Source organism: Leguminivora glycinivorella, chromosome 7, assembly GCF_023078275.1.
Source record: "Leguminivora glycinivorella isolate SPB_JAAS2020 chromosome 7, LegGlyc_1.1, whole genome shotgun sequence".
NCBI classification, from domain to species: Eukaryota; Metazoa; Arthropoda; class Insecta; order Lepidoptera; family Tortricidae; genus Leguminivora; species Leguminivora glycinivorella.
Genome location: NC_062977.1, coordinates 4,768,520 through 4,781,072, shown reverse-complemented (window position 1 = coordinate 4,781,072; position 12,553 = coordinate 4,768,520).

Genomic DNA, 12,553 nt, shown 5'->3' with positions numbered 1-12,553 from the left:
AAAAATGGCTTATGAATAAACAAGCTGCGTAGACGCTCTTATTATAATTTTAATCACAGACTTCAAGCAAAATGTGTTTTTTTATTTTATTTGATACTTAACGAAACCGACGAGGATAAAACTGTAATTTAGTTTCTGGAAATAATAACAACGCAAAGTTATGCCGAGGAGAGTTTTGATATAGGTATAAAACATATAAAGTCACCGTCAATAGAATTTGTGAACAATGTAAACAAACCTAGTAGTCAAAATGTCTTCAATTTCCATTGTAACTCATCAGATACTGGCTAAACCCATGTGTTATTTAATCAATTCATATCACATTATGATCCTCAACCTTTAAAATAATAAAATTTTGCTGAAAGCTTGATATTTTATAAAATAGTTTGTTTACATTGTTGATAATTTCTATTGACGGCGATTTTACTTATGGACGACTTCAATGATCTTAATTAAGTACTATTTACAATTTAAAGGGCCATTTATTTACACGAACTTTACATATGGAAACTAAAACTAAACATGACATAAGCAAAGTTATTATGAAGTAGCAGCCAAATAGCACTAGACCCTATACTCATAGTGTTGTGTTCCTGCCGGTGAGTAAGGCTGCCAGAGCTCAATGAGGGTGCGGTGTGCTGGTGACGGGAGGACTTAGAGTCCTTTGAGTCGTCGGCAACCCGAACCCCCTTGGAAGTCTTGGAACTTGTGCACTCCTTTTTATTGTGTATTTAACACAGCAAAAGGGAATGTACAAGTTTCTAATGGGGTGGCAACGCGCATGTGACACTCTTTGAGTTGCAGACGTCCATAGGTTACGGTAACCGCTTTCCATCAGGCGGGCCGTACGCTTGTTTGCCACCGACGTAGTATAAAAAAAAATCTAAAATTGGCCCTTGAGGCATAGTACCAAGAATGCTGGCGGGTTATAATTCAAATGTAGGTAACTACTTTTATGTTATAATTATTTATTTAGTATGCATTCGTGCAATCGTTCTGTTTCAATCTTCGTCTGTTATTACGACCCATCTTTAGCAACAGTACGAGTAACGGTAATATTTAAATTACCGATTCAAAATCCTCCGACCTTAATCTTAAACTATCCCAATGCCATAGGATCTCGGGACCTTAAGGACTTGCAATTCTTCCGCCAATCATGACACGGAACGACCTCAACTATTACGAGCCGAATTCGCCTGTAATCTCTCCGGCCTTTCAACCGGGCGACAAATATTGTGATTGTCTCCCAATGTCGTCGGGTGGAGGCCGAATAACATTTGCGAGACATATACGATCAATTCTTTTGAATTCTTTTGAATTCTCGTTATCATTAAATGTGTTAATACGACAAAGAAAACAATACCGATAATTTCATATCAATTATAACTTGGCCAAACACATTTTGTGATCATAAATGATTTACGAACTCTCAAAATAAGTTTAGGGAAGTAGATCGATTAATTTTGCCCCGAAATAAGATATGACATAAATCTAACGGTGACATACTGTTGATGTTATTGTGATTTATTTCGGGAGGGGCCATAACTGCAGCAGTTAGATGATCTAGGTCAAATATTGTGATAATCTTCTATGGGTAACAAGGTCGCGGTTGTTTGCTACACGGTTCCTGGAGTTAGTGCAAAAGCGAAAGCAATGTTATTCCTCTTTTTATTTGATATATGTTATTTGATAGCAGCAAATAAGCATACCTACGGCCTACTTGATTGTAAGCAATCACTGTTGTAGAGTTTGAACGTTACAAGCACGATGACTGATATTACACTCTCATTGAGCTCTGGCAACAGTAACGTTGCCAGAGCCACCAGTCAGTGTGGTAAAAAATATATATGCTTTCTTATTAATCATACCAAATTATTATATCGAGGATGTGTAACTCAACTTCGTTCGTACAGCTGAGTAAAATCATATGACTTAAACTCGTATCGCAGATGAATTTGCTTACTAGCCTAATATACGAGTTTGAGTGGAACAAATTTCTGTGTTTTTAAGTATCGAGATTTCAATAGAGCCTTTACCAGTCAGTGTGGTAAAAAATATATAGGTATGCTCTTTGATTTTCTGTGCAACCAATGGACACAGACCTACACAGTTTATATAGGATACTACCTACTAGTATAACATGTTGGAATATAAATAAACCTTTGTCACTTTTGCAAGCCGTATTTAGGTCATTGACAATAACATAATATGTTAGACCTTAGGTGTGAGAAATCTAGAACAGGCTAATATTTAGTAACACGTGCTGCGTAGGTTCGTCTCAAAGTGCAGTAGTGCACGATATTTGTATGAATACCAAGTCATCTATAAATTCTAAAAGTAATAACTTGACTAAATATTAGTTTCAATAACTTAAAATATATTCGTACAGTGAGCACATATAAATATTTTAATTTCGATACAAGTGTGAAAAAGGTAATTCAAAGGGGGTATAGCGTTTGTAGAAATACCCCCTTTGAAATCAATTTAGAATAGGTTTATTTTGTAGACACCTATTGTAATATAATTCTAAATTGATGTGTTAAACACTTGTGCTGAGATGCATATAAAATGGCAATTTTGAAAAGAAAATAACAAATCTACAAATTTAATAAATAAATTAATACATTTGCAATTTTATTGTTGACTTTTAAAGACAGTTGAATTTTAAATGTAAGTGTTAATATAAACATTCTTATGCTAATTACTTCTAAGCGCAACAATTGAAAAATTCTTCGCAATTGCAGTAAAGGGCCTGCGTTGCAACTTAAAATTGCACAATATACATAATTTGTCTCATTTACAATGATGCGCAGATTTGTCAAATAAACAACAACAGACAACAACAATACAAGGACAAGCAAGCAACATGGTAAATGAGCGAGCCTTCTGGCAGTTTGGACGCACTTTATCGTGCAGTATTTTTAGCGGTGATCCGCATGAATAGTCTACGCGTAGAAATGCGATGCGCTCAAGTAGGTACTCAACTACTCAAGTTAATTGCGCGGTTGGGCGAATTAGGTCGGTTGTGCAACAAAAATATTCTTATCTTAGTTTAATTGTTATCTTTCTGAGAGTCAATAGTGTTAAAAGTAGTTTCACGTAACTTGTTTTCACTAATATGCTTTAAATGTGCCAGTCCACGAATATATGTGTAGATGTAGATTTAATCATCGGTGCACCTCTAGAGGTGGTCAGCAAGTTTTGCTCTGTCTTTCGCCTGACGCGGATATCGACTCCCGCATCGGCAAAGCGGCCACAACGTTCGGGAGGCTCCGTACAAGGGCTTTGGGACAATAAACATCTCACGGTAAAAACGAAAATGCTCATTTACCAAGCGTGTGTCCTAAGTACACTTCTGTACGGAGCGGAAACCTGGACATTGTATGCAAAACAAGAACGCCGGCTGAACTCCTTTCACATGTGCTGTTTGCGGAGCATACTGGGCATCACATGAAAGGATCGCGTGACAAACGAGTCTATTCTAGCCGAGGCACAGCTTCCTAGTATCACAGCCATACTACAGAAGAGGCGACTGAGGTGGCTGGGGCATGTGTATCGAATGGAGCGGACTCATTTACAACGTCAAATCCTGCTGGGAGAGGTTGCAGATGCAAACAGACCGGTCGGACGGCCAATGCTGCGCTTTAAAGATTGCGTGAAGCGTGACATGGTCACATTTGATATTCCATGCAACCAGTGGCAGCGACTGGCCGAAAACCGACCCACGTGGCGCCGTGTTGTCCATGACGGTCAATCCAAGCACGACAATGCCTGGTTCTCCTACTTGAATGATAAACGCATGAGGCGTCACGAGCAGGCCTCTAACCCCCGTCCATCTAGGGGAGCATACTCCTGCCGTGTGTGCGGACGAGGGATCCTATCTCGAATTGGGCTGTATAGCCACGAACGTAAGTGTCGCAAGGATGCTGCTTGAATCATCTATTATAGATGCAAAGGCCTGTTATTAATCATTACATACAGACGCTAACGAATATGTCAGTGTTAAACTCATAAGGCTACTGATAAAATAACACGCGTATTTTAAGTATTCAATAGTAACTACAATAATCTCCTTTTTGAGACCTAAGTCAAAGAAATATATTATTTAAGCTTTAAAACTCCATGCCCAATCCTGACTTCCAAGTAAAAATAAACAGCACCTCATTTAAGTCCCAAGTCAGTCGCGAAGCGCTAATCTTGCTAACAAGTAGGTACGTCAGATCGGGAACTGACACCAGCATTAACTGTAAAATATTCGCTCTAAAATGTAGGTAAAGTATAACAGGGAATCTGTGGAGTCGACTAGGATTATGACGATAAATTGAGACACTGCTGTTTTTTTTTAATCGGCCATACACCGGTATTTTTAAGATGCATATAATCAGTAAAGCATTAAATAAGTGGACTTGTAATTCTAGTATTTATATTTAAAACATATTTTCAAAGGTGATTGAAGAGAATCCCGAAAGGGATAAATTTCGACTTGGTACTGACTATCAGTGCCTGCTTTACTAGTATTTCTGTTTTGTACAAATACTTACATTATTGTAAGTATTTTCATATATTGACGGAAAATTTATAGTCCGATTCAAAAATATTTACAATTTTATTATATAACTAGCTTGTGCCCGCGGCGTCACTCGAGTTTAATTCGAGAATTGCGGAATGCTCCATACTAACTTCCACCAACTTCCAAGGGGGGGGGGGGCTTTAGGGAAGTAGGGGAGTTAGGAAGACACAAAAAGTAGCCTATGTCACTCCCCATCCCTTCAAATATCTCCACTTAAAAAGTCCCGTCAATTCGTGGCTCCATTTTTTTTTTTAATGAGATAAGCAGCAAACGAGCAGACGAGCCGCCTGATAGAAAGCAGTCATCGCCGCCCATGGACATAAGCAGCATCAGGGGAGTCACTTATATCATAGCGCAAGGGGAACACCTTAGAACCACCTTAACCACCACACCTCAGAACCACCTTATTTTGCCGTGAAAAATGGACAAACAAACAGACACACACATTTTCCCATTTATAAAGTATGGATTGTTGATTTTTAGAACACAGTAACTAGATACCAACTAATAAAGTTATAAAGACGAACCTATAATATCCAAAGGGGGATCACGGTAAATTCTGCGATAGGAAGTAATAGTAACTCAAGGGGCTTTAAGGACACAATTTGTGAAAGAATGGTGCGAGGTTCCCATAAAAAACAGCGATCGTTAAGCTATCGGACATCTTCAGTATATTTTTATTACATTAAGTGACTTAGTAAGGCGTTTAGCTTTCCCTTTTTTAGTCACTTAGTAAAGCATAGTTAACATAGTATTGGCACGCGTTTAGCGACGAATAAAAAAAATATATTTAAAAATTAAAAAAAACTGATAATCACATCTTAATTTTAATACGTTGATAACTCTATATTAGAAATTTGGTTGATCTAACTTTTTGCGTTTGTAAGTTATTGATGATGGACGTTGACCGGCGAAAATGCACTGTGAACAAATACGTGAAAAATCCCCTTGGTCTGGGTCAATGATTGCTAAATTGTTGAATTTCCAGAAAACTACTAGGCAATAATTATTGCCCAAATCATTATTTCATTAAAGGACAATTAAATAATAGTGGCAAAATAATTCAAAATATCCACTCCTTGCGGTCCACACGGAATCAACAGACAAAAAAGATGGATGAAAATCTTGTTCAGAGGATGATGAATACTATTTTCAGAATAGTCCGTAATTTTGTGCATAAACATACTGAATGATTGAAATATATGTGACACGCTATAAATTAATAAACGATCTTTTATATTCTGCAATAAAAAATATTGTTTACTTTTTTTTTTCATTTAAAAACTAAATTCCTCCCATCGCGTACCAATTCTAAATTAACTATGCTTTATTTTACCAAAAAGGAACTTATTGTACATAATGTATCGAGAAATATATTTGATTCAGGGCCTGTTTAGTTATAATATTAATTAACGACAAAATCGCGACCTCTGTACGACAGGGGTCGGACACTCTCTAATAATTACCTAGGTACCTAGTCGAAAGGGATAGTGGTATGCATTAGAAAGGGGCAACCAATCGCGGTGTCCCTTACGCCGTGTCTTGCGTGGGCGACGGTCGCCCTCGCGTCTCATCGCATCGTCTACTTCCATATCGATAAGGTTTGATTTCGTATGCGTCGCATCGCCATCGCGCGACCATCGCGCGACCGTCGCCTACGCAAGCCACGGCGTTAGCGCACACAAGTAAGTACTATTGATTATTCTGAGGATACGGTCTGGATCAGATCTGATAATTATGTCAATGACAAAAGTGATATTTCTTAAACCTAAACTGCAAAGTATGACTCTGTCAGATCCACTTTATATCGCATCGCATTCGCAATTTTAACTTTAATAGTTATTTGTTATACAAGGGGGCAAAGTTGTATTTTAACGCCGAGTGTGGAATTGAAAAACGAGCAAGTGAAAGGATTCTATAGTTGAACCACGAGTGAAGCGAGTGGTTTGAGAATAGAATCCTGAACTTGCGAGTTTTTTAACACACGAGAAGTAAAATACATTTGCACCCGAGTGTAACACAAAACTTTTCCTCTTACTATAGCGAGGAAACTACAACGCAAAAAATGCGTTTATCACTGCTTCCATTAGTTCCACAGATTGTAAATCATCTTTATTACTAGATTCACCTACTTTTATCAATTTTAAATCAGTTAATTTGACTTTATTCAAGGTCAAACTACTTTACCCACTAATAGATAAAATGCGTTTTTACCCGCTGGTATTAAAGGACAAAACACGTGTTTCCGAGCTAGTGAGGGGAAACAAATATTGTAGGCCTATATTTTCAAATGCCGTCGCCATAGTTTGTCCTGTGTCACCCTTCTTGCAATTTGTCACAGTCAGTTTGGTTTCGTTTACACAACCCCCGGCGGCGACAGCGATGTTTTAATTATAATTAGCTAAATTTAATATCTCCATCCATCTTCAGACATTAAGGTAATGTAACTGGATCGGTTTCGACTTGCTCCTTTTCTATTCATCATTATTACAAACGTATTGCAAATGCCGTCACAGCTTTAGTTATACTTCCGTGCCTGTCATTTTAATGATCAGCAAAGGAGAATTCTTAGCTTAGATTAATAAGCTACTTATGGCCCAATACAAACTTGAATACTTATACGAAACAATTCAGATATGTCAGGTTAATATAAACGTTTTTATTTTGTTAATTTATTTAAATGACAGATTTGTATCATTTTGCAGTGACATTGACATCTTTCTCACATCTGAGAAGCCTTGATTGATTATCGTCAGTTCGTGTTATTATTTGATTTCCGTTAAATACAATAAAACGCATATTAAGCGAAGTACCTTATTTGAAGCCTATTTTATTATATTTGAGAGAGCAATTCTGTTAACAGATGACGTAGCGGTTCAAATATTAGCTGACAGTAGTCGCCATTATCCCCACCACCAGTTTTACCTTTCCAGTTTTATCCCCTCACCACCGGGCGGTGGCGCCTGCGGGCGCCGTTTGCCTCATTGGTTCTCAAATTATAACCAAGACAAAGTTGCAATAAGTGTACAATTTACTAAAAGGTTGCAATAATTATTTTTATTATGTACATTTTAAATAAAAACAGGGACATACCAGTATACATTGGAGTGTATAGGTGTTGGATTTTGCAACCTGAATGGTGAAGGTGATAAAATACGTTAGTGAGTTATACCTACCCTCCATGGGTGTAATAAAAGTAAAGTGGTTTATTGCAACGGAGTACTTTAGCCACTGGCGGCCTAAAAACTATAGGCTTCAAATAAGGTACTTCGCTTAATATGCGTTTTATTGTAAGGTAAAACGCTGCTATTAAGCTTCCTACCGTTATTTGAAGCCTATTTTATTATATTTGAGACCTGTCTGTGACCGCCTGGTGGCCAGCATAACGCCAATGTGATTAATTCCTCATCATTAGTGAAACTGGTGGAAACAACTAGTGCACTTAATAATCTGCGTGTGTGGGTGAATCATTTCAATTCAACCAACTAAGTGGAATCTGCAGTGATACATGTTACTATTTTTGTGAATACTGTATTTTTAATAAATCAATGTGAATCAAGTTATAAGATTAAATCTTATTTCTAAAAGCGAGTTCATATGTTTATTTCATTTCACCCATCAAATCATAATTTTCGGTATTGTCTGTTTCTATTAATTTCAGGATCCTTTATCATTATGCATCGATCTACTTCGCAAAAAGAAAGTGAAATCTTGTTGAGGCATTACAAGCCACAATGCTATTTGTCTTTATCACAGCAAAGCATATATGTTAGATCTATAGATCTCAGTATAACTAAGGCATAATACTGTTTAGGTTACGTGACAGACACAAAATTATCTTCATGGCTTATTCCTTTGTATTAATATTTATTTGAAAGTTCTTATAGTCTTTATGAGGAATCAAGTGCACTTATACAACATTTTACAAAAACAACGGGATCTCCCTTGAAGATATAAATCATAAATCAATCATAAATCATAAATCAATCATTTATTCGTGATAAACAACATACAACACAGTCATATAAAACAATAAAAGCACATTCAAAAGTTAAAAGAAAAAATAATAATTAAAAAACGAAGAAAAATATAACACATATAATTGTTTACCACGAAATGGTCCCGCCTCAGCGTAATGCTAACCACAGGGTCAGCGCTGATCTTCCGGCGAGACCATTTGTGTGCCACGGACGCATAAACGTGCAACACGGCCTTAACAGCCTGAACGCGTCCATTTGTCGTTGGTCACAATCGGCGCCATCTTGCGCCTGCGCGTTAATTGTCATGATGACATTGATGACAATTTTGTGAAGACCATGTTGCGCGTAGTATTAATAGAACAGTTTTCCCAAATTAAAATCATAGTTTTACTAAAAATAATACATGGAACAGGCATATCACTACATAGAAATAATAGTTACAATAATATATCATAAAATAAGAAACAATACATCGACAAATAAGAAGTGTTTTGTTGCAAAAACATTCATGTGAAGAATATTAGTGTTTGTTGCTAAAAATGAACACAATATCACCTGTAAAGAGCGTCGAATGTATTAAAGCAATATACGTGCGAGGTGGTGATGAAATTGCAAGAAGGCGGATTACAAATTTGGACAGCAACAAGTGCGCTTTGTGTTTATGAGGAAAGGACATAAAACAGGTTTGTTATTTACGGATATCCTTTTTCATTTGTACAAACCTTAGCAAGCACATGAAAAATTCACTTACAGGTATTACGCTTAGCTAATCTAAAAGAAACTTGTGTCATTTCTGAAAGCTTCCTGCTGCCGCTGGTGCTGAAGTATAGATAGTTTAAGTTTGATCTTAAAACATTTAACACTAACTTGCAGGTTCCTGAGGGGAGGAGGTATGTTGTTCCAGCAGCGACTGGCCAAGTACTTGAAACTACCACGAAATGCTGCTGAGGTGTGTCGAGGCGTTACTAACTGAACACTGCAGTTACGGGCTCCCAACGTTCTACGGGTGGACATCCATGACAACTTCTCAAACAAATATGTTGGAGATTTGTGTTTAATTGTACCAAAAAGAAGACACGCTAGATGCAGCTTTCGACGATGAAGCATTTTAAGAATATTGTGATCATTTAAAAACGGTGTGACATGGGCTCTTGGCGGAATATTGAAGCAGAAACGAGCGCAAGCATTTTGTACCCGTTGAATGAGTCGCTTCGTTTTTGCCAGGAGACGTGGACCGTAAACTAAGTCCATGTAGTTTAGTTTGGACAGGACAAGTGCTTCGACTAATTGAGTGCGCAGGGATTCGTTAACAAATGGTCTTATGTTATACAGTATTTTTAGCCTATAGAAACAATGTCTGACAGATTCAGCAACATGTTTTTCATACCGTAGTGCGCTGTCCATTGTCAACTCAACCCTAGATTTCGTGCTTCACATACTCTCTCTATGGGTTCACCTGACAGAATAACATCTTTAGTAGGTCTTATGTTGTTAAGCTGGTTTTTGGTGCCAAATATAAGATATTTTGTTTTGGAGGCATTTAACATTAGACCATTCTTCGAAGCCCAAGATGCTATACCAGCCAGGTCCATATTAAGCTTTTGTATGGCACTGTCAATTTCAGAAGGCTTGAAAGTGATATATATCTGGGTGTCATCTGCATATATGTGATATTTGCAGTGTGTAATGTGGGCTCCGATGTCCGATGTGTATAAGATGAACAGAATCGGGCCGAGTATCGATCCCTGCGGGACGCCTCTGGAGAGGGCCATTTTTTTGTAGATAACTTGGGCGATCCATCGGTTGAGTTTAATTTAACATACTGGTACCTTTCTGTGAGATAGCTATGGAACCACCGCAGTGCACTGTTATCAAATCCATAATAACTTAATTTTGACAGTAACAGGCTGATATCAATACAGTCAAATGCCCGGGAAAAGTCAAGCAGTACAAGCATTGTACATAAGCCTCTATCTTGCGAACAAAGTATATTATCTGTAACATCTAGCAGGGCCGTCACTGTACTATGCCCCTTTCTAAAACCTGATTGTACATCAGGTAAGATACCATTTCTCTCGATGTAGTTATTTAGTTGTGAGCACACAATCTTTTCTAATATCTTAGACATACATGGTAATACACTAATTGGTCTCAAGTCCCTTAATTCTGATGGGTTTGTGGTCTTTGGCAGAGGGCGTATGATAGCTACCTTCCATATGTCCGGATAAGTAGAGGTCAAAATAGAGGTATTTATCACATCAGTTAATGAGTCTAAAGTGTATGGAAATGTCATTAGAAGCATTTTTAGATTAATCAGGTCATGACCTTCTGCATTTGATTTCAGCTTATTCACAACGCTCAGCAACTGTTCGGGGCTAACTGGTTCAATATGAAACATTGAGTCATTGAATCTATGGAACTCAAAGTATGTTAACAGTGAAATTGATGTTTGTGATGCAATAGGTAAATTTAAAAAATGATTATTTATAATATCTGGGTCGTTGAAAGTTGATGGTAAATCTGTATTATCCTTAGGCAAAATGTTTGATTTTAAATTTTTCCATAGGGATTTTGGCTCTTTTATTTTATTATTTATGTTCTGTTTAAAGTAGGCAGATTTTTCATGATATATGGCTTTATTCACTGTTGACTTTAGGTCTTTGTAATACAGCCTTTTACTTTCAGAACCAATTTTATGATAATCCGCAGCAGCTTGATCACGTAAACGCATCATTAGTTTCACTGTATCAGTGATCCAAGGGTATGAAGGGCCTTTTATTATGGATTTTTTCACAGGGGCATGCACGTCAAATACATAAACTATGTATCTGCACAGGGCTTCCAACTTATCGTTAACGTTGGGCAACTCAGACATCAGATCCCACCTTACACTCCGCAAATCATTATCGAAATGTGACAGATTAATGCTATCAAGGGGCCTGTAAAGTACAGTGTAGGGCTTGGTCTTATTTCTCCTTATAGAGAACTCGCACATAACTAAGCAGTGTCCAAAAAGTGTCCCTACATGTTCAATATCAATTTTTTTTGTATTTAAATCGGTGCAAACCACGTCAATTAATGTCTGACTGGTATTAGTGAAGTGCGTTGGTTGTGTTACTATTTGTACTAAATTAAAGCTGGATAAAAAATTGTCAAATTGTGTTATTTTAGGGTCATGGGTAGCAAGTAAATTTATGTTGAAATCACCCAACAGTATTAAGTGATCATAAGTAAAAGAGCTTATTGTGTCCGATATTGCGTCCAAAAATAGGTCAACATCCTGCCAAGGTGGACGGTAAGCGGTGCCTATTATTATTTTCTTCCCCTGTAGTGTCATGAGTACCCACATTTGTTCGACTAACTTGTGTTTGGGGTCTACGGGGTGCGGTAAGTTACGAGCAGTGACGTTTCGTTTAATATAGAAGCCAACCCCCCCGCCGCGTGAGCGCAAGCCCTGTGGTCTCGGAGTGTGGCGAAGCCTGCACCCCGGTATCACAGGGGCCCGCCCCTCATCGCCCCCTCTCAGCCAAGTTTCATTTATTGCTAAGACATCCATGTCCAATCGAACGCAGGTCGCTAAAAAGTTGTCTTGATTAGTGCCTAATGAGCCCGCATTGAACAAACCGATCCTAAGCAGATTTTTAGTCATTTTATAAAATGATGAAAAACATAGTACTCGTAGTAGGTAAGCGGGCGGCAAAACATAACCGGTTTAGCATAGCTAGCAAGCGCGTTCATTGGGTGCAGTGAGTGTTTGAGGTTATAAGCGTAAATGTGTGTTTCGGCATGTGGTTGTGCATAAGTAAATAATATACATGATGTAGCTGTATTCAGATTATTGAAGCAAGTATTAGGTGTAGTAGAAATCCTCCAGTTCAGTGTGAGTTTTTCAAGTGTGTAATAAGTAGTGAGCGGCAGCAGTAGCAGTGACAGACAAATGCGAGTTATAGCTAACAAAAGTGATCTTAGGCTAAACTTTAAGTGAATATTATAGTGATCAAAC